Source organism: Rhinatrema bivittatum, unplaced genomic scaffold, assembly GCF_901001135.1.
Source record: "Rhinatrema bivittatum unplaced genomic scaffold, aRhiBiv1.1, whole genome shotgun sequence".
NCBI lineage: Eukaryota > Metazoa > Chordata > Amphibia > Gymnophiona > Rhinatrematidae > Rhinatrema > Rhinatrema bivittatum.
The window spans coordinates 192,609-217,120 of NW_021820270.1; the positions used below are offsets into that span (position 1 = coordinate 192,609).

The window sequence follows — 24,512 nt, forward strand, 5'->3', positions numbered from 1 at the left end:
TACCAAAAGCAAAACCTGAAAAAAAAAATCAAGCACTCTCTGCCACCAATCTGTCTTTGTACATTTGTTTTATAGTATCTATTTCTTCTAGCATATCTGTCCATCCATCTTTTTGACAGTATCTATTCATCTCTACATACAGATATGCTGACAAGTATGCTTTCTGCAGCATGAGAAAAAAAGAAGAGCACAGACTCATATTTTGCTCTTTATTTGACTCTGGAATTTTGTAGCCCTCCTATTTAATTCATGGAGGTTTACAAAATATCTTTTTTTTTTTCATGGATACATATTTATTTACCTCTTTTTCTCTGTTATCAGGCCTCTCATCTTTCTGCCACTTGTGCTGCATCCTGCTTGTAAAAGCTTCACGGTTCTAGAGGACTAATTTGTGAGTGATATTTGGACCTGGAAGGCAGTATATAAATAATTATAAATAAATACATCGATTTATTTAATGTATTTATTATAATTTATTAACCTATCTTTCTGAAAGTAAACTTTCACCCAAAGCAGTGTACAGAAGATACATAAATAACAACATTAAGGTAGATTGGTACAGCTGGCAAACTTTCTTTACATCAGGTAGTGCAGGTCTGGATTTGAGAAAACTTGCAATATTGGGATCAGGGTTTTCTGTATGCAGGTTGAAATCTCCATTGATCACCAATTTGTGGCATCAAAGAGACATCGAGGAGCTGGCATATTGAGAAAGAGTTGTATATTGTATTTAGGCTGATTAGGTGGCTTCTTTTTTATTTACGCATAGTATTACATGCAGCACACTTAAATAGTTTCTCATTGAGTATTCTTTTATATTTGGGGCAAATTAATGGTTTCTTTTGCACAGCTGTTGTGGAGATTGCTACAGAGACAACACAATGCCTCTTACGTTTCAGCGACATGATGCTTTTGCCATCATGTCGCTGAAACATAATCCCGCATAGCACATAGTTTGCATGCACCTGTCATTCGGTTGGGAGTATGATCAATTGTGTGCTCAGACCCTGGAGGAAGATATCACTCGAAACGCTGCAGTGTCGGGCTGTGCTTTATTACTGCTGACAAACTAGTTCTTCAACCTCGACAAGGGAAAATTGCATTCACTAAGATAAGTATAATATTGATTTGCACATGCAGACATGATTTATGGAAAAGCAGTTTGAAGAAGACACTTTTACATGAAATGACTCTTGAACATGAGAGCTAGGTGTGATTTTATTTGCATAAAGAAAAATTTCAAAAAATATAGCTCTGAATAATGTCTTGGACTCATGACATTGACCTGATGATTATAACTAAGAGCACATAAGCAGATATAAGACAAAGATTTATTATTGCAGTCCATGTGCTAGTATATGATTGTTCACTAAATCAATTATTCAATCTATGTTTTTAATGTGGTGAGATCTCGTTTTAGTCCATTTATCTAAGGATGGTTTATTTTTGCTGTTTTGAAGTGAGATTTTACATTTTGGCTATTCTGCTTCTGAGCTTGGTTTTAATAGCACTGTTACAGAGACCGGCAGATTCATAGACTGAGCAGTACTTTCCAAAATCTTTTAAGAGTTTGCTCTCTAGCATTTGAAAAATTAAAAGATTCGGTCTGATTGCAGGTATATATTCTTTTTTTATAATCAAAAAATTTATTGTACCCATGTTGTACTAACAGAGCAAAACAAAACAGGGCCAACACAAAAGAACCCTGCTCAAAGCTGTCACAGGCACAGGTACAATGATTTTTAAAAAATATTATACACGATAAACTAATTCAGCCTTTTTAATCCCCACACATATTCTTCAATTTGCCCCAACTTCTCCTAAAAATCCCCTCCCCTCCCACCATTCCACTTAATCTTATTCCAGGAGATAGCATGAATAAAGCTATAATTGTTAAAGTAAGGCAGAGATATAAAAATGCACAACCTAGACAAGCGTAATACAAATATTATCCAGGATTTAAATGTGATGTGAACCTTGCCAAGAACTACACTCTTACTTAAAAAAAATCACAGTACTATGTACTGGACTGCCAATTATTCAAAGATCTATTAAGCACTTGTCTCCATGCAATATACGTCCCCCATGCTGCATGGAAGTTAGGGAGAGTATGATGCTGGCTGTCAAGTTACTCATTCGGTACACCTCTTCCAAATGCTGTATGACTGCCTTAATATTCAGGGCATTCATTTTCTTCCAGCATAAGGCGACCTCACACCGGGCCACCAGAGCTGTCTGTTGCACCAACATCTGTGTTGGTTTGCTCTGATTGCTCTGAATGAGGAGCGTTCACATTTCTCCAGATCTGTGCAGATACCATGGAAAAGGGGAAGACAGTTAAGCTGAAACAGATCTTCAATCTTCAGGCCTAAGAATATCCCCAAATATTTGATTTTCTGCCTTGCCAATTTAAATGGATGTTTATGTCTCGGGGGACTGTTCTAACCCAGTTAGACAAGAGAGATTTCATATTTTAGACTTGTCCCAATTGATTTTAAAACCAGAAACTTTACTGAAATCCCCCATCGTTCCTACCACAACCTCGGATTGGTCAAAGTAAATAGCAGTCATCTGCAAATATTGATAATTTATAAGAGGCCTCTTATAAATTATCAATATTTGCAGATGACTGCTATTTACTTTGACCAATTTGCAATTATCTTTATTCTAGAGTTATAAGAGGCCATCCCTATATCCGTTTATTCTAGAGTTATTTCTCACCTGAATAGCAAAGGATTCCAGAAAGATTGCAAACATAAGAGAAGACAATGGGCATCCTTGCCTGGTTCTCTTTTCTACTTGAAAATTTTTAGAATATCCCCCATTAACTTTAATACAGGCCTGCGGGGATAAATAGAGTTTCCTCAGCCTCCACCAAACCCCACTTTCTCCAGAACTCTAAAAAGGAACGGCCACTACACCATATCGAATGCCTTCTCAGCATCGACAGTGAGGAGCAACGAGGAAATATCTCGCTTTTGGGCCCACCAAATTATCAGCTATCTTTCTAAGGTTATCTGCAGACATTCTCCCAGTTATGAAACCCACTTGGTCCAAATGAATCAGCAAACCAATGATTTTGTTCAACTGATCTGCTAAAATTTTTGCGAGGATGACAGATAAGAGATGTAGGCTGGGAGTTACGATGCAGGGCCATGGACGGAGCAAAGAAGACTTAACACAACAGGGCCCGTTTGCTGCCTTGTGAATAAACGAATGAATAAAATGTCTCACGCATCTCAGGGACATTTCAGAGGTCACACAGCTGCCCAGCATCATCGGCTCTAGCAATGCAGCTCTTGCTGCTGCTTTTCTGATTTGTCTGTAAGAAATACTTCAGACTCCGAGGAATGTAAATACGCAGGTGTGTAAGGATGCTGCCGTTTTATAGGAGAGAAAACCCTTAGTACAGTGATGGCCAACTCCAGCCCTCGAGCGTCACAAACAGGTTTGGTTTTCAGACTATCCACCATGAAAATGCAAGAGGTAGATTTGCATGCACCCTACCTCCATCGTCTGCAAATCTATCTCTTGCATATTCACGGTGGATATCCTGAAAACCAGGAGGTGGCCACCTCGCCTTAGTACATCCAGCCCTAAGTTCTGTAAATGATGTCTCCTGTGCCATGAGACGTGTCATTTAAAACATGTTTGCAAGTTGATGCTAAATTGGATCTCTCTCTCTGCCTGAGGCAAAATATAATCTCTGTACCTTCTTACATCACTTGGTACCACAAATGAGGACCTGTTTTATACATAATTTTAGGGCAAATATATCCGCGAATACCTTGGCCCCACGATGCAGTTGTCACAGTATTTTAATGCAGAATTTGGGACAATGCAGGCCTCTCTTATGTCTCCCATTTGTTTTCGGAGGCTCACAAGAAGAACAGACTTCAGTAGCATTTCTATCCCTATTCAGAGAAGAAGGGATGATGGAAGGAAGCAGATGATCAAGACATCGCCTCTATTATTCTCCCTTAAGATCGCATGATACTGAAGTGACAGGGAACTGATTATGGTTTTGCTGTGAAACCATGCAAACTGTCAGAATAAAGCAAGATATAGGATCGTGCGTACCACCGGTGACATTAGTCAAAAGGGCAAAAAGGATGCGATGGCTGGCAGTGATACAGCGTGTAAGCCCTGAGTGGGACAGAATCCGGATGCAGCAGTTCTCCAGGAGAGCTCCTACTTCTGGAGGGGGAAGCAGAGCTACAAGGCCCGTTTGCATGCATCACAATTCCCACCGCCCTTACGTCCTTTCGGAAAGCACCCCAGTAATCTCTCAAGTCTAGATCAGCAATAAATGTGCTGGAAGCTGACTGGCTCCCAAATCCTTTTACTGAGAGTTGATCAAAATGAATGAAATTGTTTGCTGTTATTGGATGTAACATCAATCAATTTATTTATTTATTTGTTTGTTTGTTTTTATATACCGACATTCGATCGAGATATCACATCGGTTTACATCAAAACATAACAAATAAGACAAGAACTGCTTATTCTTACATTGTAACAAGTTAACTTGGGGTAAGGCTAAAAGAGGAACATTTAGAACTTGGAGAACATTTCTAACAAGGATTATAGCATTCTGATGTAGAGAAGCGGTAAAGAGAGGTTAACATCGCGAACTACAAGTAGCAAATAGACACTGATGATGTTAGAGTGAGGGTAAGCTTGATAATAAAATCTATTGAGAGTAGCAGATATCAGTTGATATCAAGTTGAAATTAATAAATTTGTAACCTTGCTCTTCCAGTAAACGTCTTCATTTGATCAATCCAATTCCCTAATCATTTAACTCCTCCACCTTTCCAATACTCCAGTTGAAGGAAATGTGTAAATCTTCTTCCAGTCTCCCAAATTGACAACAGATTCTTCCCACTGTGGAACAGCCAGATTAGAAGTCCCAATTACTTAACAAAATGTAAAGTGCCAAGTCTCAGATCTCTTCTGAAGTCTTCTCTCTTTCTGGCAGTATGAAAGGGGCACGCTCTTCCCAAGCGGAGGACACTCGAGTCAATAGTGAATATACTTTTCAACAAAACCTTAACTCTTCTACTGGATGTGAATCCGTTCCTCTGTGATGTCTGTGAAAAACTCCTCTCCCTCGTGAATGATTCCGAACTGGAGCCCTGGTACCATGGGCACTCAGTCCAGAAAACCAGAAATGTAAAAATTGTACTCAAAGGGGGCAAACCAACAAGAGACAGGAAGGGTGGACAAAAAAAAAAACTTCCTTCCCCCTTAAAATGAGACAATTAGTAATGGAAAAAAAAACAACTCAAAATTGGAACAACTCTGCATCGGATCACCAACTGGTCTATTCACTGGAGGTGTTATAGAGAGGAGTGGATCTGCCCTAACACCAGGCCTAACCACGCACAGGGACTCCCCAAAGTCCTCCTGACAAGAGAGACCTGGGCTCTCGCAGAAAAGGGTCAGTCAGAAAGGCTAACCCACAACAGGAAAATGAAACTAAGAATCTACTGAAGTCTACGAAAAATCAAAAAGAAATTCTCCTCAGAAATATAGAGCCTAAGATGGTGGCAGGGGCTTATAGTGTACTAGAGCACACCATCAACCGCTCCCACATGGGGGAGTCAAAACCCAGCCTCTACTCACAAAATCTCACTGAAACTCACCAGCAAGTTAGTACAGGAAAGAGTCCTTACAAGTGGAACTACAATGATCTCCTGTCTAGTAAGAAGCTCTTGGAACAATGCTCCACTTCTGCTGTTCAAAACGGCTGGCACAGAGGTGCGGCCTCCTTATGCTGTAAAGTGGTTTTCTAGCAATGGAACATGGACTGTAGATAAACAGCAATTGGCCCGTCCACTCTGCCCAGCTGAGATGTTTCCATTGCTTTTCTATCAGTGTTGGTATATGAGAACATAAGAACATGCCATACTGGGTCAGACCAAGGGTCCATCAAGCCCAGCATCCTGTTTCCAACAGTGGCCAATCCAGGCCATAAGAACTTGGCAAGTACCCAAAAACTAAGTCTATTCCATGTTACCGTTGCTAGTAATAGCAGTGGCTAGTTTCTAAGTCAACTTAATTAATAGCAGGTAATGGTCTTCTCCAAGAACTTATCCAATCCTTTTTTAAACACAGCTACATTAACTGCACTAACCATATCCTCTGGCAACAAATTCCAGAGTTTAATTGTGCGTTGATTGAAAAAGAATTTTCTCCAATTAGTCTTAAATGTGCCCCATGCTAACTTCATGGAGTGCTCCCTAGTCTTTCTATTATTCGAAAGAGAAAATAACCGATTCGCATCTACCCATTCTAGACCTCTCATGATTTTAAACACCTCTATCATATCCCCTCATACAGATTCCCATATACAAACCAGCAACATCTCTCTCACTCTCCCACTAACATCTTCCACCTGATCTCTCACGGTAACCTAGGAAAGGATGACAGATAAAGACCCGAATGGTCCATCCAGTCTGCCCAGCAAAATGTTTAGAGCTGTAACTGTTGCTCCATGCAGGTTACCCCCCCCCCCCCCCAATGCAGATATATTATAGCTAAAGTAACCACAGGTTACTCCATTTCTTTATTTCCATCCTTTAGCCACTAGGGATCCTCTGTTTATCTGGTGAAGTCCAGTCCTGGGGTCTTCACCACCTCTTCCAAGAGGGCATTCCATACATCCGCAAGCCCATCACTGCCTCCATGTGTGTCACAAGTATGCCCAAAGCCTGCCATAGTGCTGACCTTCGCTGATAGGGCCATTTTAGGCCTTGTCATCTTTCTCTTTGATTCTTACACGACCAATACCTAATGCAATACCCAGGTCCCCTTCCATGTCTTGTTACCAAGTTTTGCTACGGCCATGTCTTGTTACCAAGTTTTGCTACGGCGGTTACTACCCCAAACCAAATGTGCCTGATACTTCACTTTCGATGCATATCCAGCATGGCTCTCTGCTTCAACGGCATGGGAGAAAGACTGATACATCACGCATTTCCAGCATAGCTCTCTGCTTCAACGGCAGGGGAAAAGAAAAACTGATACTTCACGCATATCCAGCATAGCTCTCTGCTTCAACGGCAGGGGAGAAAAAAAAACAAAACCTGATACTTCACGCATATCCAGCATAGCTCTCTGCTTCAACGGCATGGGAGAAAGACTGATACATCACGCATTTCCAGCATAGCTCTCTGCTTTAACAGCAGGGGAAAAGAAAAACTGATGCTTCACGCATATCCAGCATAGCTTCAATGGCAGGGGAGAAGAAAAGAGGATTCGCACTCACAAAGCGGGGAGTAGCTGGCTTGTTACGGCGGTTACTACCCCAAACCAAATGTGCCTGATACTTCACTTTCGATGCATATCCAGCATGGCTTTCTGCTTCAACGGCAGGGGAGAAAAACTGATACTTCACGCATATCCAGCATAGCTCTCTGCTTCAACAGCAGGGGAGAAGAAAAACTGATACTTCACGCATATCCAGCATAGCTCTCTGCTTCAACGGCAGGGGAGAAGAAAAAACAACCAATAAGGGCTGTATAACATAGTCTGGGTAAAACAAATAAGCATGGGTGTAGCTTGCTTATTGTGGCGGTTACTACCCCTACTACCCCTAACTAATCAAGCTTGATATTTCACTCGGATGCAGCTCCATCACCGCTCTCTACATTAATGGCGGGGGTGGAAGGGAAATAGAACCAAAGAGCTAAGAGAAACAGATAAGTATGAGAGAAAAAATGTGTGAAGTTTGCTGGGCAGACTGGATGGGTCATTTGGTCTTCTTCTGCCGTCATTTCTATGTTTCTATGTTTGTAATAATCCTAACAGCCACTGAAATTGGTGAGCCTGTTGTCCGAAATATCTGAGATCTCTCCAGATTTCGCCCCCAGAGACCCAGGGGATTTGCTTCAGTTGCTGAGGGAATCACTAAAAAGCTCAGGGCCTTTCTGATTAGTGCTCCAGCCACTCCCCTTCCTCAGTAAGCCAGTGAAGGTGGAGGAGGAGAGGGGTGATTCTGAGGCAGGCACTGCAGGCAGCATATGAGAAAGTGGAGAGAGAGGCTGCAATTCCAAGACTTGGGGCTCACTCAGATGAGAGTAGAGTGAGGGTGCACAGATCAGGGAGTTGTAACTTATAGAGTGGGTGGGAGCAAGGAGGAAGGGGAAGAATGCTGGGGGTCATCCCTGGAGGTGGGGAAGTGGTGGTTTGGGAGGAGATAAAGTCTGGATTAGTGAGGGATGATGTTGACGAGAGAAAGCCGATACACATTATTCCTCTTTCTCCCCTGACCCTCCCCCTTCCCTCCTCCCCACAGCCTGCAGTATCATTGGATTGTGCTTCCATTCTCTGTTTTGTTTTGTCCTTATCACCTCTCCACTTGCCTCTACTCTTGAGGAAGTGGCGGGTGGGTTGTTTGCAATACTGCAACCTTCCAGCCATGTTCCTTCCACTGTTATAGGCTATAAAAGCAGATAAGGACCATTTGGGTCCATCTAGTCCTCCCAGCTCCACCCCTGGCACAGTGCCAAAGACCCCAGCCCATCATTGGCTCTCCCCCTCACTCCCTAGCCACTGTGCTTAGCCCAGGCACTTTTGAATTCAGTTACCATTTTGGTTGGTACCACCTCCACTGAGCGCCAATTCCATGAATCCACCACCCTTTCCCATGAAGAAATATTTCCTGATGTTTCTCCTCAGTTTCAACACCCCACCTGTCCCCTGAGCCTTATATCATGAACGCTTGTTCTAGAACATTCTTTCCTCTGAGAAAGGTTTGCTTCTTGTGCCCCATTTATACCTTAAAGGTATTTGGATATTGGTATCGTGTTCCCTCTCTCTCTCTCTCTCCTCTCCTTTATTGTTTACCTATTTAGGTCCTTAATTCTCATGATTTGGTTGTTGGGGTAGGCTCTGCACCATGTTGATAGCCCTTTGCCCGTCGGTATCCTTTCAGAGGAATGGCCTCCAGAACTGGACCACGATATTCTAACTGCAAGTGAGAAACTGTGGCTGGGTGTGCGTAAGAGAGGATGTACATTTATTTATTTATTTATTTAAAGCTTTTCTATCCCGTTGTTTAGCAGAGCACCATCACAACGGTTTACAGTTAGGCAGAAATAGGTTTGGCTTGCTTTCTAAATTATCCAAAAGGTGCCAGTATTATACGGTTACATAGTTCAATAATATACTCTAAATGGGGAATGGGTGTGGTTTAATATAATAATTAAATATGAGAAAAAAATAATAAAAATAAGCAACTCTGCATTTTTACTGGTGACTTTCAGCTGTTTTTGTGTTGCTATTCAGCGACCTCACTGTGAAATGCTTTTTTGAAGAGCCATGTTTTTAAGCCTCTTTTGAAGAGCTTTAATTCTTTCATTAGTCTTAATTCCCGGGGTTATGAGTTCCATAATAAAGGTCCTGCCAATGATAGTGCTCTCTCTCTGACTTGGGTCAACTTTGCTGTTTTGACTGATGGAATGGTTAGCAGAGTTTTATTGGCCGATCTGAGATTCCTTTGAGGGACATGTAATCGCAGGGTGGTGTTTAGCCAGTCAGCATGTTCATCATTTATTAGCTTATGCACTGTGCATAGTGTTTTAAATTGTACTCTTTGTTCTATTGGGAGCCAGTGTAGATCTGCAAGTGTCTGGGTGATATGATCTCTTCTGCCTTTACCAGTAAGTATTCTGGCAGCCGAGTTCTGTAGTATTTGCAGTGGTCTGATAGTGGTGTATGGTAATCCTAGGAAAAGTATGTTACAGTAGTCCGTGCTGGCAAATATTAATGTTTGTAGTATTGGACGAAAGTGTTCCTGATTTAATAAGGGTTTTAGCCTTCTAAGGACCATTAGTTTGGCGTACATGCGCGTGCAAGAGTGACTACATCTGTGAGAGCATGGTTATAGGTGTATGTAAGAGAGGGAGACTATGGCTGGGTGAGTAGGCTGTTTTGCTTTAACACCAATTCCTGATGCCATGCTTTCCACCTTGCTGCGCTGTATGACTGAAACAGCCTTTTTAACTTGGTGCATGGCACCTCCTCTTTGGCCATATTCAAGTCCTACCTAAAACCCTACAACCTTGAGGTTGCTTTTAATTCTTAAATCCTGACTCATCTCAGTATTTCATATTTATTTATAAACATTTTATATATTCCACATTTTTCTTAGAATGGCTTCAAGGCACATTACAATCAAATTTAAATTACTTACAGGTCATATAACAATAACATTGTAGGGTCATTTGCAATCATAACTGAATCAAGTGTGCAGTCATAGGAGCATTACAAGTTTCTTTCTTCTTCTCTACTGAGCACTCTGTAGAAAGCCTGGTTGAACAGCCAAGCCTCAACGTTTTTCTGGAAACCAAGATGACAGCTTGAAGCAAAGGGGTCGTGGTAGCTCTGTAGGGAGATATCTCATGTTTTACCACTGAATCACCAAATATGAATCATAATAGCCAAGAAATGTACAGGCCAGTTGCTGACAGGCCCCAGACACTGTCAAAGCAAGAGAAAGAACCTATGCCCCTAGTAAAACAGCACTGTCTCATGGAAAAAGACGACATTTTGCCTGGATACACTGAAGGATACTTTATCAAGATGTGCCTGTTTGTGTCTGTCTAAATAAAAAAGCAGACAGAGAGAGACAATACAACTTAAGCTCATAAGCAGCCAAGGCAGAGTACAGAGGTCACAAAGACCCCCCACCCTTGGAAGAGAGGGAGAGCAATCTGAGATGGAGAAAAACACTCTGGCACACAGCTTGGCATACTGATGTGGCAGTTTTCCCCCTAAAGAAATGGGGAGGGGGAAGAAGACTTGCAACATGGCAGGACCCCCCCCCCCCCCCGGTGAAATGGTCTGCAATGTGACAAAGACCCTCCACCCACCACGTGATTATGCATGAGCTTATGCATATTTATCACATGGAATGTATAAGACAGGGAGGCAAAGAAGAAGAGGGGAGTGAGACCCAAAAAAGCAAAGGACTCCCCTGGGGATGTGAACCCTGAAGGGGAATCTTGAAAAACCCTGAAACTGGAGAAGGGACCCCTGAAAGAAAAGAAAGGGGAACTTGAAGCAAACTAGCAGCCCTGCTATCGAGGAGGGAGAAGACTAAGTGTGGCCAAGAGACTGGGGCAGGAGACCAGAGAGAGGAGAAACCCTACTCAGATGCAGAGAGTGACATGGAGTCTGGGATGGTGAGAGGCAAGAGCAAGTCCAAATAGCTTGGCAAGTACCAGAGCCAGAAGCAAGTCTCCTTTCAGGAACGCCTGCCCGCTCTGCCAGTACCAACCCCAGGAAGCAAGCCTCTCCCTCTGCCCACCTTCTCTAGGCCATCCTGCCAGCGTCTGCTTCTGAGATAAAACAGAGGGATATTGCCTGAAGCTGGGACCAGGAGTAAGTAAGTCAGCCACAAGGATTAATATATTAAGCAGGCTAAGGTTTATGGCATGTTTGTTACCACCCATGGTACCGAACTTTCTTTAGGAAAAACAAGTGCTCAGTGGTCAGAATGTTAGAGAATTGTTGCTATTTTCTAAATGCTAAACCCTGTCAAGTCTGACAAATAAAAGTCTGTTTCTGAGCAGAATACACGTTGTCTTTTCCTGACTTAGGATCGTGAAGTAAAGTGGGAGGGTAATTGGAAGTGACCTGCAGCAGACAAGGTCTCTGCACCCTAAACTTGCTTACAGCTTGTTCCATTATTGTTGGTACATAGCAGCTGAAAGCTCAAAGTCTTGTGTAAGTCAATCTGCAGAAACCAGAGGAGGAAGAGGAAAGACGGGCCATTTGGAAGGATCATAGTTCTCTAGTGGGAGTGAAGAAGGAAAGAAATTGGGAGAGTGTACCTGGTCCCCTAGTGAGTGCTTTATCCTTCATTTTGAGGTGGTACAGGTTCAAGTTTAGTCCGGATGGGGAGGAAGAATAATCTTAACAACATAAGAACAAAATAAGTTACAGTGGCCAATCCAGGCGACAAGTACCTGACAATTACCCAAACACTGAGTAGATCCCATGCTACTGAAGCAATTAATAGCAGTGGCTATTCCCTAAGTAAACTTCATTAATAGCCATTAATTGACTTCTCCTCCAAGAACTTATCCAAACCTTTTATGAACCCAGCTACACTAACTGCACTAACCACATCCTCTGGCAACAAATTCCAGAGCTTTATTGTGCGTTGAGTGAAAAAGAATTTTCTCCAATTAGTTTTAAATGTGCTACTTGCTAACTTCATGTAGTGTCCCCTAGTCCTTCTATTATCTAAAAGAATAAATAATTGATTCACATTTACCCGTTCTAGACCTCTCATGATCTTAAAGATCTCTATCATATTCCCCCTCGGCTGTCTCTTCTCCAAGCTGAAAAGTCCTAACCTCTTCAGCCTTTCCTCATAGGGGAGCTGTTCCATCCCCTTTATCATTTTGGTTGCCCTTCTCTGTACCTTCTCCATCACAATTATATCTTTTTTGAGATGCGGTGACCAGAATTGTACACAGTATTCAAGGTGCGGACTCACCTTGGAGCGATACAGAGGCATTATGACATTTTCCATTGTATTAACCATTCCCTTTCTAATAATTCCTAACATTCTGTTTGCTTTTTTGACTGCTGCAGCACACTGAGCCGACGATTTTAAAGTATTATCCACTATGATGCCTAGATCTTTTTCCTGGGTGGTAGCTCCTAATATGGAACCTAACATCGTGTAACTACAGCAAGGGTTATTTTTCCCTATATGCATCACCTTGCACTTGTCCACATTAAATTTCATCTGCCATTTGTATGCCCAATTTTCCAGTCTCACAAGGTCCTCCTGTAATTTATTACAATCCATTTGTGACTAAACTACTCTGAATAATTTTGTGTCATCTGCAAATTTGATTACCTCACTCGTTGTATTCCTTTCCACATCATTTATAAATGTATTGAAAAGCATCAATCCAAGTCCCAATAAGGTTCAACCCTCACTATGCAGGAGTTGGCAATATGACCAATGCTTTCATCTGACTGTTTGGTTTTTTGTTTTTTTTTCATGAAACGCAATGCATTCTGCAGGACGGTTTTAGCCATCTGTCATTCTCTGAAGCTGGCCGGGTTAACGTTTTGGAAATTGACCCTTATGTTTAGTCTGCTACTGTGTCTATCATCCTGCTCGGTTTCCCAGCGTGCCCATTCTTCAGATCCTCCTGCAAGGCTCACCTCGAGCTGGGCCCTCTGGTGTGTCTATCACTCTTTACTCTTACTGCTCACACTGAAGTTAAAAGACTTCACAAATGTGCCAAACTGTCCATAGAAGTAAGGAGGATATTACCAGCAGCAGGGATAAATAAACAGATTCACACTAGGACTCAGCCATACAGTTCTGGCAATAGATGGAGCAGCAAAACAGAATAAATCACTCACCGAAGTCCAAATGCGGTATTTATCTAAAATGGACTTTACTGCAACTTATAAAAAAATAATCCAAGCCACAATGATAAAAATAAAGAGACGCATAAAAAATATAATAGCAATGAAGATGATTGTTAATGTCCCCTTGCAAGATTGGAAAATTGGAATGGGGATCCAGCATGAAGTCACTCAGCAAATAGAAGAAAATCCCCAAGCACAAAAACTCAACTGTCCCCACTTACAAAGACATCCAACTGCAGGTGGTCCAAGTTTTAACTTGAAAAACTGTATCACTATCTCACTGAGTTTACCCCTTTGAGTCCTCATATCAGAAAGTATCAAAATCTTCTTACCCTTGCTTCTTCAGGTCACTCAGGCAATTAGATCCTTGCCCCAGTCCTCTGGGATACTGGGGGTACACCCTTCCCTTCAAACTGGTCAAGTCAAAGTAAAAAAAAATCCTTTAATCCAAAAGTTCTTTGAAAATCAAAATTACCAAAGTGATGAGTAAAGGCCCATCCAATAAGTTCTCTACACTCTTGCTTTGAGCCCCTTTAAAAAGTCCCACAACTCATCGCTCCTTCTCATAGATCCTGGGAGAACCTTCACCCAAAAGTATTTGAAATCCTTGGGGGGGGGGGGGGATATCAAAATACTAACTCCTTTGCTCTGAAATTCTAGGGGGATCTCTAGCTGTTTTCCAGTGCTCCTTCAGCCAGACCCAACCCTCTCTGGAGATCCAGGGATGAACCTTAAGCTCCCTTCTCTTCTTGTATTGCCTTCCTGCTGAAGTTCTGGACATGCTCTTTGGCAATATATATCCCAGATGCCATATCCCCCAAAAAGGTGGGGTTATCCCATAGGGAGGAATAAAAAATATAAAACTCCTCCTAAAGCCATTGAATAGTCAAATTACAAGATCAATATTAGTGGCAGCTTTGACTCTCCATCACAAGAGATACTCAGGGGCTTTTTCCTTCATGGATTTATAGAAGAATCAAAGAGTTTTGAATTTTATCCTGTTTTCGATTGGGAGCCAGGGCAGCTGACATAAAATAGGCCTTCTGTGGTCAGTTGTTTTGGTCACTATCCAAATTCTGCCAGCAGAATTCTGCAAGAGAGGTATTTCAGGCTGTATTGGGAGATGCCAATGAGTAGAACGTTATAATAGTCAATTCAATTGGTGATTAATGCATGAAATATGGCAGCTCAATTGTGTTTTATCCATGTCCTTCTGCAGTTGGCGAATCTGGCGTAGATGTATAAAGGAGGTTCTTACCACCTTTGAGATGTAGGATTCCATTGTGAGGTTTTGATCACGTGTACTGATTCCTCAGGATGAAGAGGTGCACCTGACAGGGAAAGTAGAGATTGTAGGGGATGACTCGGCAGGTTTGTTGGAGGATGTTCAATTTAGAGAGATTTAATTTGAGTTTGTGGTTACTAAGCCATTGGACTACTGCTGTAAAACAGTCACTGAAATTAGGAATGGAAGAGGTTTGGTCAGATCCTATTATAATGCACAGTTGGATGTCATCCGCTAATATAAAGTACATAGTTTGAATTTTTGTACCTGTGTTTCTTTTGTAGGGGTTGGTTTAAAATTTCATTAACAGAGAAAGTTGGGTAAAAGAGCTTGGGTAGAAACTATGGCCTCAATATTTAAAGCTGAACGGTATGTAAGTTAGCTGGATAAGAGTTATCTGTCTAACTTACAAGGGATATTTAGCAGCAAGGCTACGGTATGCAGCTGAATATCTCCATAGAAATCAATACTTTGCCGGATAACTCATATCTGGCTTAAGTTTAGAGCTGCTAGTGAGCAGGTCCAATTTATCTGTCTACCACAGGCAGATAAGTCCCACGTATTGACACTTATCCAGCTAAGATAGATGGATACGCGCACCTGCCGCGTAAGTTTACTTCTGCTAGGGATGAGGTGTAAGTTTAAAAAATTTTTAAAAACTAGCTATACCCGAGGGATTGTAAGGGTCTGAGGTAACTGGGGGAGTGTAAGCTATTCAGCCAGCTGGTTTGGAGGACCCAGCGGTTTACTGGGCGAACCTGGTGGATGAACCTGGTGAAACTGGCAGTGGTGCGGACACGTGCCCCTTTTAACATTCCCCGCCTCACGCAGCAGAAATGGGATATGCGTGCCGAGACGTGTGCCTGTTTAAAATTTGCCTCACATGTGTGCTCGTCCGGGCTATTTTGTAACATGCATGCATAAATGTGTGCAAGTTATAAATCGGCCACGTCCCTGGGTGTACGCTGGCCCACACGTGCCAGCGTACACCTGTGCAGCGGTATGAAAGTTACCATCCTAGGGAGTGGCAAACTATAGGAATTATAAAGCATTTGGCCAGTGATTCCCCGCTATTAAGTGTCAATCGTTTTCAGGCTTTCAGAGAATGTGTGCTCTGTCTGGCCAGTGGATAAGTCTCTAATTCTTTTCTTTTTCATAATCTCTGGGGCAAAATATATAGTTGTGTGTATTTGTATACCTGTTTGCTTTTGTGAGGGTAGGTTTAAAATTAATTAACAGGCAAAAGTTGGGTAAAAGAGGTAGGATACAAACTATATTTTTGTTTTTATTATTTATTTAAAAATAATGTATAGTCCACTCTTTCCAAGAAATACTTGCTCAATGTGGCTTACAATAAAAACATTCATAATTAAACCATATGAACATGCAAACACAAAAACTCCATAATTAATCAAAAGATATGTCATGAAGGCAATTGCTGAAAACGCTGCTATGTTGGAGTGATGTTTACCTGGCAGAGTGAAGCAACATTTTGTTCCCTGATGAAGAATTAATATTTGAAACTCAACCACATCGGGATTGAGAGTAGTGGGCAGGACATTTCTGTGATTCACATTTGGAGCAGGACAGCACAAGCACCTGATTTTTTTACACAGTTTGTGTGAGAGGACATATGAACATCAATGCTGATTGTTTGGAGAATTTGGAAATGATGGCATTATAAGTAGATTTTAATATGCATTTATTTATTTTATTTATTTAAAAGTTTTTTATCTACCGCACATGGGGTCACTTACGTGTCCGTCTTGACGGTTTACAAGTTTACATACATAATAAAACAAATTTAAGTATATAACATAAACATAATTCACATACATAAAAATAAAATAAAATAATTCTTTCATAGCAAGTGTCGAACGGATATGGATAATTCAGGATATTTATTTAGGTGATAGTACTGTAATCTTACTGTAATCTTTTTTCTAAAAAAAAAAAAATGTAAAAATTAAGTGGATGAAAGAAGGTGGATAGTTCGTGGTTAATGATTAAAGATAAGAGCCACGGTAATCTGGATGGTACTGTATTTGGCTGTCTAAGAAATCTCTGCCTTCCACTTTTAAAACATTTATTTCATTCAGTTAATGCAAAAAAAAAAAAAAAAGTTTTTTTTTTAGGTAAAAAAGACTGGAATAGGTTTTTTGTATTGAATTCACACTCCTTGGGTGCAGAATTTATTGGATGACATATTTAGTCATAAGCTTATGAAAGAAATAATTTTTTTGTCTGTTCCTGAGCCTCTCTCTCTTAGGGAGTGGCAAGTTATATTGCATTCTTGCCCTTAAGTTTTTCTGTTACTAATATCAACTGTTTTATACCCTCCCTCCCTCCTGTCCTTCTACCCACCAACCCGAGACTACTTTTGTTAGAGACTTCCCTGGACTCCTATCTAATTATTTTAAATTACATTATCTTCACTTACATAGTAATAGTAACACAGCTACACAACTACTTTGCAGCTCATAGAAACTTAAACTTTGTCATAATATTGCTTTCAGATTCTGCCTATTAATCGCTACTGTCTTGTGTTTAAATCTTTTTTTCTTTTTCCTTTACTTTCAAATACCTCTTATTTTTATTTATGTATTTATTTGAATTGTATTCCACCCTGTTCAAAATCTTTTGCTTGAGTCTAAAGTTTAACTTGGCTTAGTTATAGGTTTTTAAGAAATTTCAAAGGGTCTTGATTCTAGGGAGTTTTTCGTTCCCTCTCACCCACCCTAGAGGGTAAATTTCAAATGGATTTACACACGTAAAACTGGGTTTTACGTGTGTAAATGCACTTTAAGCCCATAAATGGGCTTTTGAAAATTGCTATAACAGTATGTTACATTTACGCACATATCTCCTTTGAAAATTATCTCCCTAGCATGTATTTTTTCTTTAAATGTGTTTCCAGGGACATGTCAAATATTGTTTCACTTAAAAACTAATCCAACAATTTGTGGATTAGTCACAATAATTCAAGTGAGCCTCATAGATGCATTAACACAGTGACTTTTATTCCGTACAATAACTATGGTGCTTTAGTTCTAAGTCACACTATCTGGAGGTTAAAGTCTTGACCATTTGTCTTCAGCTGTCTGCAGTAAAAAAGGAGCTGACTAGGATTGAAAAAACCTCTCCAATTATGCAGCATCCAGAATATCTGCCTCATCTCCCACTGAAGGATCATAAGCCCAGAAATACATGCATTACAGTGGGCTTTGGAAGAATTAGACAAGTGGATGAGAGGCATTCACTCTCCTCAATTGCATAGCAGTCTGAATCTCCACTTCCACAGAGGATTCAGAAACCCAAGAATAAATGGATTACAGTGAGCTCTAGAAGGATAAGACCTGCAACAGAAAGACACCAACTCTTCTAAATGATACCCACATTGGAAAGATGTTCCAGAAATGGAAACTGAAGTGGCATCTGAAAGGAAAGACATCCAGTGCACACAGAAATTCCTAAATACTTTCAAACATAACAGGAAGCCCCTTTGGCTGAAAGACAATGTCAGCAGTGGCCCACAGAAATCTTAAAATACTGCCAAATAGTGTAACAGAAAGCTCCTTTTGCTGAGAGACTCTAACATTAGGGGACTCATGGGGGACTTATTTTGAGGTATACACAATAGTTAAATAACTTCCAAGACCTCAACTGGCAGAAATGTGAACCAGATTGTCAGTGACATTAAGGAAGAAAGTAAGGACTATAAAATTGTTATCATCCATCTGGGGACCAATGTCCTCGCTAGAAACAGCATCCAAGCAGTACAGAGAGACTTCCAGACTCTGGGGAAGCAGCTTGAGCAAGTGGCAAAGACAATTGCTTTTTCAGAGGTGTAACCTGTTCACGCAACGGGAAGAGAGAGGCTAAGCCACATAGAAAACTTCAATACACGGCTCAAAATCTAGTGTAAAGAACAAGGATTTGGATATCTTGGGGGCTGGGACCATGCAGGGAATAATAAAAGATTATACGGTATAGAGAGCCTATAACTAGGCGTTTAAGAAGACATGGGTGGCAGGAGGAAGTCAATGGAAGGAAATGTCACCCATAATACATACAGATACAGGAAGTGGGTGGAGAAAAGAACAAAATTAGTCCACTCTTAAGCAAAAGGGAAAAGGTGCCCAGTTAGAGCAGCAAGTTGAGGGAGAAATATTGGAAAGCTACGTGCACAAATGCTCATAGTCCGAGCAACAAAATTCTAGATTTTGTGGGGGAAAGAAGGAAAACCTTGTTCTTGGAAAGAGATGATTGCACTTCATTTACCCTACAGGAGCCCAAATCAGACAGAAGAACTGGACAGAAATCTGTCTGAAACATCCAAAAGGTGAGAAGGAAGGTGGAAGTGTTGCTACTTGGAGACTTTAATCTATCTGATGTGGACAGGAGTATCCCTGCTGCAGAATCTAAAAGAAGAAGAGAGAAAATGTGGATGGCCTTCAAGGTGTTCTGTTTAGACAAAGAAGCGATACTGGACCTGATGCTCACAAACGGGGGTAGTATTTCTAATATCTGGGTAGGTGCCCAGCCAGTGATCTCCAGACAGTATGCTTTCATATAGCAGCCAAGACGGAGAGAAGTCACATGAAGATCAGCGTTCCGGATTTAAAAAAAATAACAGACTTTGTTAAATTGGGGAGGCGTCTTGAGGAGGAAGGAAAGGTCTGGGTGAAAATGGTGAAGTGGAATAACAGCAGGCCCAATTAAAAGGGGCTATAATAATGGCAACAAATCTTTACGTAAGAAAAGTAAATAAGTGTAAGAGATTCTCCAAAAGAGGTGGCGGAAAAAATAAAGGCAAAACGATTAGCATTCAGAAAGTACAAAGGAACTGAAAAAGAGGAAGACAGGGAGAGAGAATATCGTAGGAAGCTGAAAGAGACAAGGAAAGAAATCAGGTGGTGAAGATCGCCAGAGAGGTAAAGAGAGGCGATAAAACATTTTTCAGATACATCAGGGAAAGGAGAAGGGCCAGAGGTGGTATTGTAAGACTGAAAGGAGACAAGGGTCACTGTGTGGAGAAAGATGAGGAAAAAGCAGAAACATTAAACAAACACTTCAGTTCAGTGTTCACCGAAGAAGGCCTTGGAGAGGGATCGTTGGTGGCTGATAAGAATACGGATGGGAATGGAGTAGCTACAACCCCGTTTACAGAAAAGAGTGTTTCGGTGGAACTAGCAAAACTGAAAGTGGACAAGGCCATGGGGCCTGATGGGATATATCCCAGGATACTAAGGTTGCTACCAGAGATTCTGGTGGGTCCACTGAAAGGCTTGTTCAATAGTTCCTTGGAAATGGACGTGGTGCTACCAGATTGGAGGAGGGCAGGGGTAGTCCTGCTTCACAAAATCGTGAGTGGAAAAGAACTTGGAAACTACAGGCCAGTTAGCTTTACCTCAGTAGTGAAAAAATAAATGGAAACACTACTGCAAAGGATAGTCAGCTATCTAGAATCCAATGGGTTGGAGAACCAAAGACAACATGGTTTTACCAGAGGAAGGTCATGCCAAAAGAATCTGATAGATATTTTTGATTGGGTGGCTAGAGAATTAGATCACTTGCTGTGCTTTTTCTGGATTTCAGCAAAGATTTTGATACCGTTCTGCACAGGGCCGGTGCTTCCATTAAGCAAACTAGGCGGTTAACTAGGGTGCCAAAAGTTTGGGGGTGTGGCAAAATCCTGCCAGCATAAGGCACAGAAGGGCGCTGTGCCAGATCTAATACCGCTAAAAAAGGGAAGCACTTTGCTGGAGCCACTGCCAGGAGTGACTGCTGTGCTGGAACTGCCACCAATAAGTAAGCTGGAGAGGAGGATTATGACCGAAGGTTCGCCTAGCGTGCCACGTACTTGTGCACTGGCCCTGGTTCTGCACAGGAGGCTTAGGAACAAAATGAAAAACCTGGGAATAGTTCCCAAGGGGGCGGAATGAATTAGAAATGTGAGTGGTGGCACATGGAGCCTACTCTGAAGACATAAGAGTGATAAGTGGAGTTCCTCAGGGATTGGTGCTGGGCCATAGTAGAAGGGGTAGAAGAAAAAGTTTGCCTGTTTGCAGATGACAAAGATCTGCAACAGAATAGAAACTCCTGAAGGAGTAGAGAGAATGAAAACTGGTCCATGAAAGCTTGAGAAGTGGATGAAAATTTGGCAGTGGTATTCAGTACCAAGAAGTCTAGAGTCATGAATTTTGGGTGCAAAAATCCTAAAGAGCTCTATAAGATGGTGGGGGGGACGGGAGAAGGCAGTGATGAGCACAGACTAAGAAAGAGAGCTCGCGGTGATAGTGTCTGATGATCTGAAAGCAGCAAAGCAATATAAGAAAGTGGTGGCTAAGGCCATAGCCATGCTGGGCTGCATCGAGAGAGGCATAACCAGCAGAAAAGAAGAGGTGACAATGCCACTGCCCAGGTCCTTGGTGAGGCCCTCACCTGGAGCGATGGGTTCAGTTCTGGAGACCACATCTCAAAAGGGACAGAGAAAGGATGGAGGCGGTCCAAAGAGATGCAACCAAACTGGTGTAGGGTCTGCACTGGAAAACTTATGAGACTGAAGGACCTAAATATGTAAACCCTAGAGGAGAGAAGGGATAGGGGAGATATGGCAGACGTTTAAATATCCGAAAAGTATTAATGATGCACAAGAATTATACCTTATCCGATGGAAAGCTGTAGAACTACCAATACCAGTCAAAGACAAAACAAAACCAACTCAACGTCCTAGCCTGTTCAATGACAATTAGCAGTGATAGGCAATTACAAAATGCTTGACTAAATAAATATGTTTTCAAAAGAGCCCTGAACGTTTTTGTACATGGCAAAAAGTAGCAACTACTGGGGAAGAGAATTAAGAACATAAGGTTGTGTAGCCTAAGCATGGAGTTAGTCCATGCAAAAGAGTTAAGTGCCAGCAGTTTATGTATCTTTATAAGTTGCACGCCACTGAATGAGTTCATAGAGATGACGGCCAGATATAAGTCAAGCGGCCGCATTTTGCAAAAGCTTGCTTAGTGGTAGTTTTAAACCACATAGCCCTCACAGCAAGAAAGAAGCCCTGCTCACGGACACCTCCCACTGGCTGAAGAGGACAAAGCAAGAGATGGGGGAACAAGGGAAAGGACAACTGTGCCACAGGCAGCAGCGGTGATTGGCTAGCTCCCCGTTTTTCTCTGCCAGAGGCCCGGCATGCTTGTCCTTCCGCTGCATGTCAGTGGGGAGCTGCTGATTTAAACGGCCTACAATTGGTTCAAACTAATTTTTATCTTTGCAATGGATTTAAACTGATAATGAAGGTCCCTGTTGTTGGTGTATTTATCCTGATTAGGCGACTGGATGATCTGTAATTATACCGGCCCATACGTTCTACTCTTTCAGACTCTGCCTGTGAGTTATAATTGTCATTCCCTTAATCCCAAAGAGATTCCCACTGTGGGTATTGCAGCTTTTTCCATGAGCTCCCTTGTTTCCTGTTCTTCCTTGTCTTCTTTTTAAGAGCTGGCTGTCGTTTTATTTATTTTATTTATTTATTTAAGTTTTTTATATACCAACATTCAGGACGGTAGTTTTGAATGAGATTGTGTAGGCTTCACTCTTCAGCGTATCGCAGCGCATCGTTTTTGTCCTTTGTGCCATATTTACTGATCTTGTCACACATACTGTGGATAAACATGAATTATTACAGAGGGAGGAAGATGAGCATATATCCGAAGCAGAAAGCCTGTGAGGGAGTCAGCTGGACCGTTAGATGATCGAGGGCTTAAAGGGGAAATTAGAGAAGATAAGGCCATCGCGGAAAGATTAAATGATTTCTTTGCTCCGGTGTTTACTGAAGAGGATGTTGGGGAGATACCTGTTCCAGAGAAGGTTTTCATTGGGTAATGATTCAGATGAAGTGACCTAAATCCTGTGAACCTAGAAGATGAGATAGGCCTGATTGATAAACAAGAGTAGTAAATCACCTGGACTGGATGGTATACACCCCAGAGTTCTGAAGGAACTAAAAAATGAAATTTCAGACCTATTAGTTAAAATTTCTAACCTATCATTGTACCTGAAGACTGGAGGGTGGCTAATGTAACCCCAATATTTAAAAAGGGCTCCAGGAGTGATCCAGGAAACTACAAACCAGTTAGCCTGACTTCAGTGCCAGGAAAAATAGTGGAAAATGTTCTAAATATCAAAATCACAGAACATATAGAAAGATATGGTTTAATGGAGCAAAGTCAGCATGGAATCTGCTTCACTTTTTTGAAGGAGTTAATAAACATGTGGATAAAGGTGAACCGGAAGAAGTAGTGTATTTGGATTTTCAGAAGGCGTTTGACAAAGTCCCTCATGAGAGGCTTCTAAGAAAAGTCAAAAGTCATGGGATAGGAGGCGATGTCCTTTCGTGGATTACAAACTGGTTAAAAGACAGGAAACAGAGAGTAGGATTAAATGGTCAATTTTCTCAGTGGAAAAGGGTAAACAGTGGAGTGCCTCAGGGATCTGTACTTGGACCGGTACTTTTCAATATATTTATAAATGATCTGGAAAGGAATACGACGAGTGAGGTAATTAAATTGCAGATGATACAAAATTATTCAGTGTTACGACTATTCTCGCGAGAATACAGGAAGTTCTAGCACCGTAAGTGTTCAATACCAGAGGAGGAGGAAGAGAAGCTGAAGGATGGGCTTCCTCTGCTTTGGCCTTCTGCTTCTGCCGCCACTGGAGGCACTATGGGCCTCCTTCCACCGCCAGTAGGATCAGGTCCACCGGCAGCACAATGGGCCTTTTCCGCCACCGAAGGGATCAGGTCCACCGGCGGCAGCATAGGCCACTCCCTGCTCCCAACACTGCTCCATCGGGTGTGCCGCCCTGTGCAATTGCACAGTTTGCACACCCAGTGGCGCCGGGCCTGGGGGATGGTGATAGTGATAATGCCAGAAGAGTGGAGGGTGAGAGAAAGGAGGGGAAGGTGATGTGGTGATTCCAGCAAGGTGAAGGGAAGGAGAAGGGAGGGGAATGTTATAATACCAGGGGGTAAAGAGGAGAGAAAAGGAAAGAGAAGTTGATGATGGAGGGAGGAGAGAAAAGGAAAGAAAAGATATTGATGCCGGGGGATAGAAGAAAAGGGAAGAGAAGGTGATGATGCCGGGGGATAGAAGAAAAGGAAGACAAGGTGATGATGCCGGGGGATAGAAGAAAGGGAAGACAAGGTGATGATGCCGGGGGATAGAAGAAAGGGAAGAGAAGGTGATGATGCGGGGGATAAGAAGAAGGAAAGAGAAGGTGGATGATGCCGGGGGATAGAAGAAAAGGAAGACAAGGTGATGATGCCGGGGGATAGAAGAAAGGGAAGACAAGGTGATGATGCCGGGGGATAGAAGAAAGGGAAGAGAAGGTGATGATGCCGGGGGATAGAAGAAAGGAAAGAGAAGGTGATGATGCCGGGGGATAGAAGAAAGGAAAGAGAAGTTGATGATGCCGGGGGATAGAAGAAAGGAAAGAGAAGTTGATGATGCCGGGGGATAGAAGAAAGGAAAGAGAAGGTGATGATGCCGGGGGATAGAAGAAAGGGAAGAGAAGGTGATGATGCCGGGGGATAGAAGAAAGGGAAGAGAAGGTGATGATGCCGGGGGATAGAAGAAAGGGAAGAGAAGGTGATGATGCCGGGGGATAGAAGAAAGGAAAGAGAAGGTGATGATGCCGGGGGATAGAAGAAAAGGAAAGAGAAGTTGATGATGCCGGGGGATAGAAGAAAGGAAAGAGAAGTTGATGATGCCGGGGGATAGAGAAAGGAAAGAGAAGGTGATGATGCCGG

General features: G+C 42.0%; 1 long non-coding RNA gene across 1 annotated transcript in view; it reads right to left on the reverse strand.

Moving 5' to 3' along the window:
• LOC115081323 overlaps positions 1–24,512 on the reverse strand; it is a 109,033-nt gene that overhangs the window by 35,313 nt on the left and 49,208 nt on the right. The window contains exon 2 of the long non-coding RNA XR_003853784.1: positions 302–408. This is a non-coding gene — a long non-coding RNA (uncharacterized LOC115081323). The remainder of the gene's footprint in view (positions 1–301; positions 409–24,512) is intronic.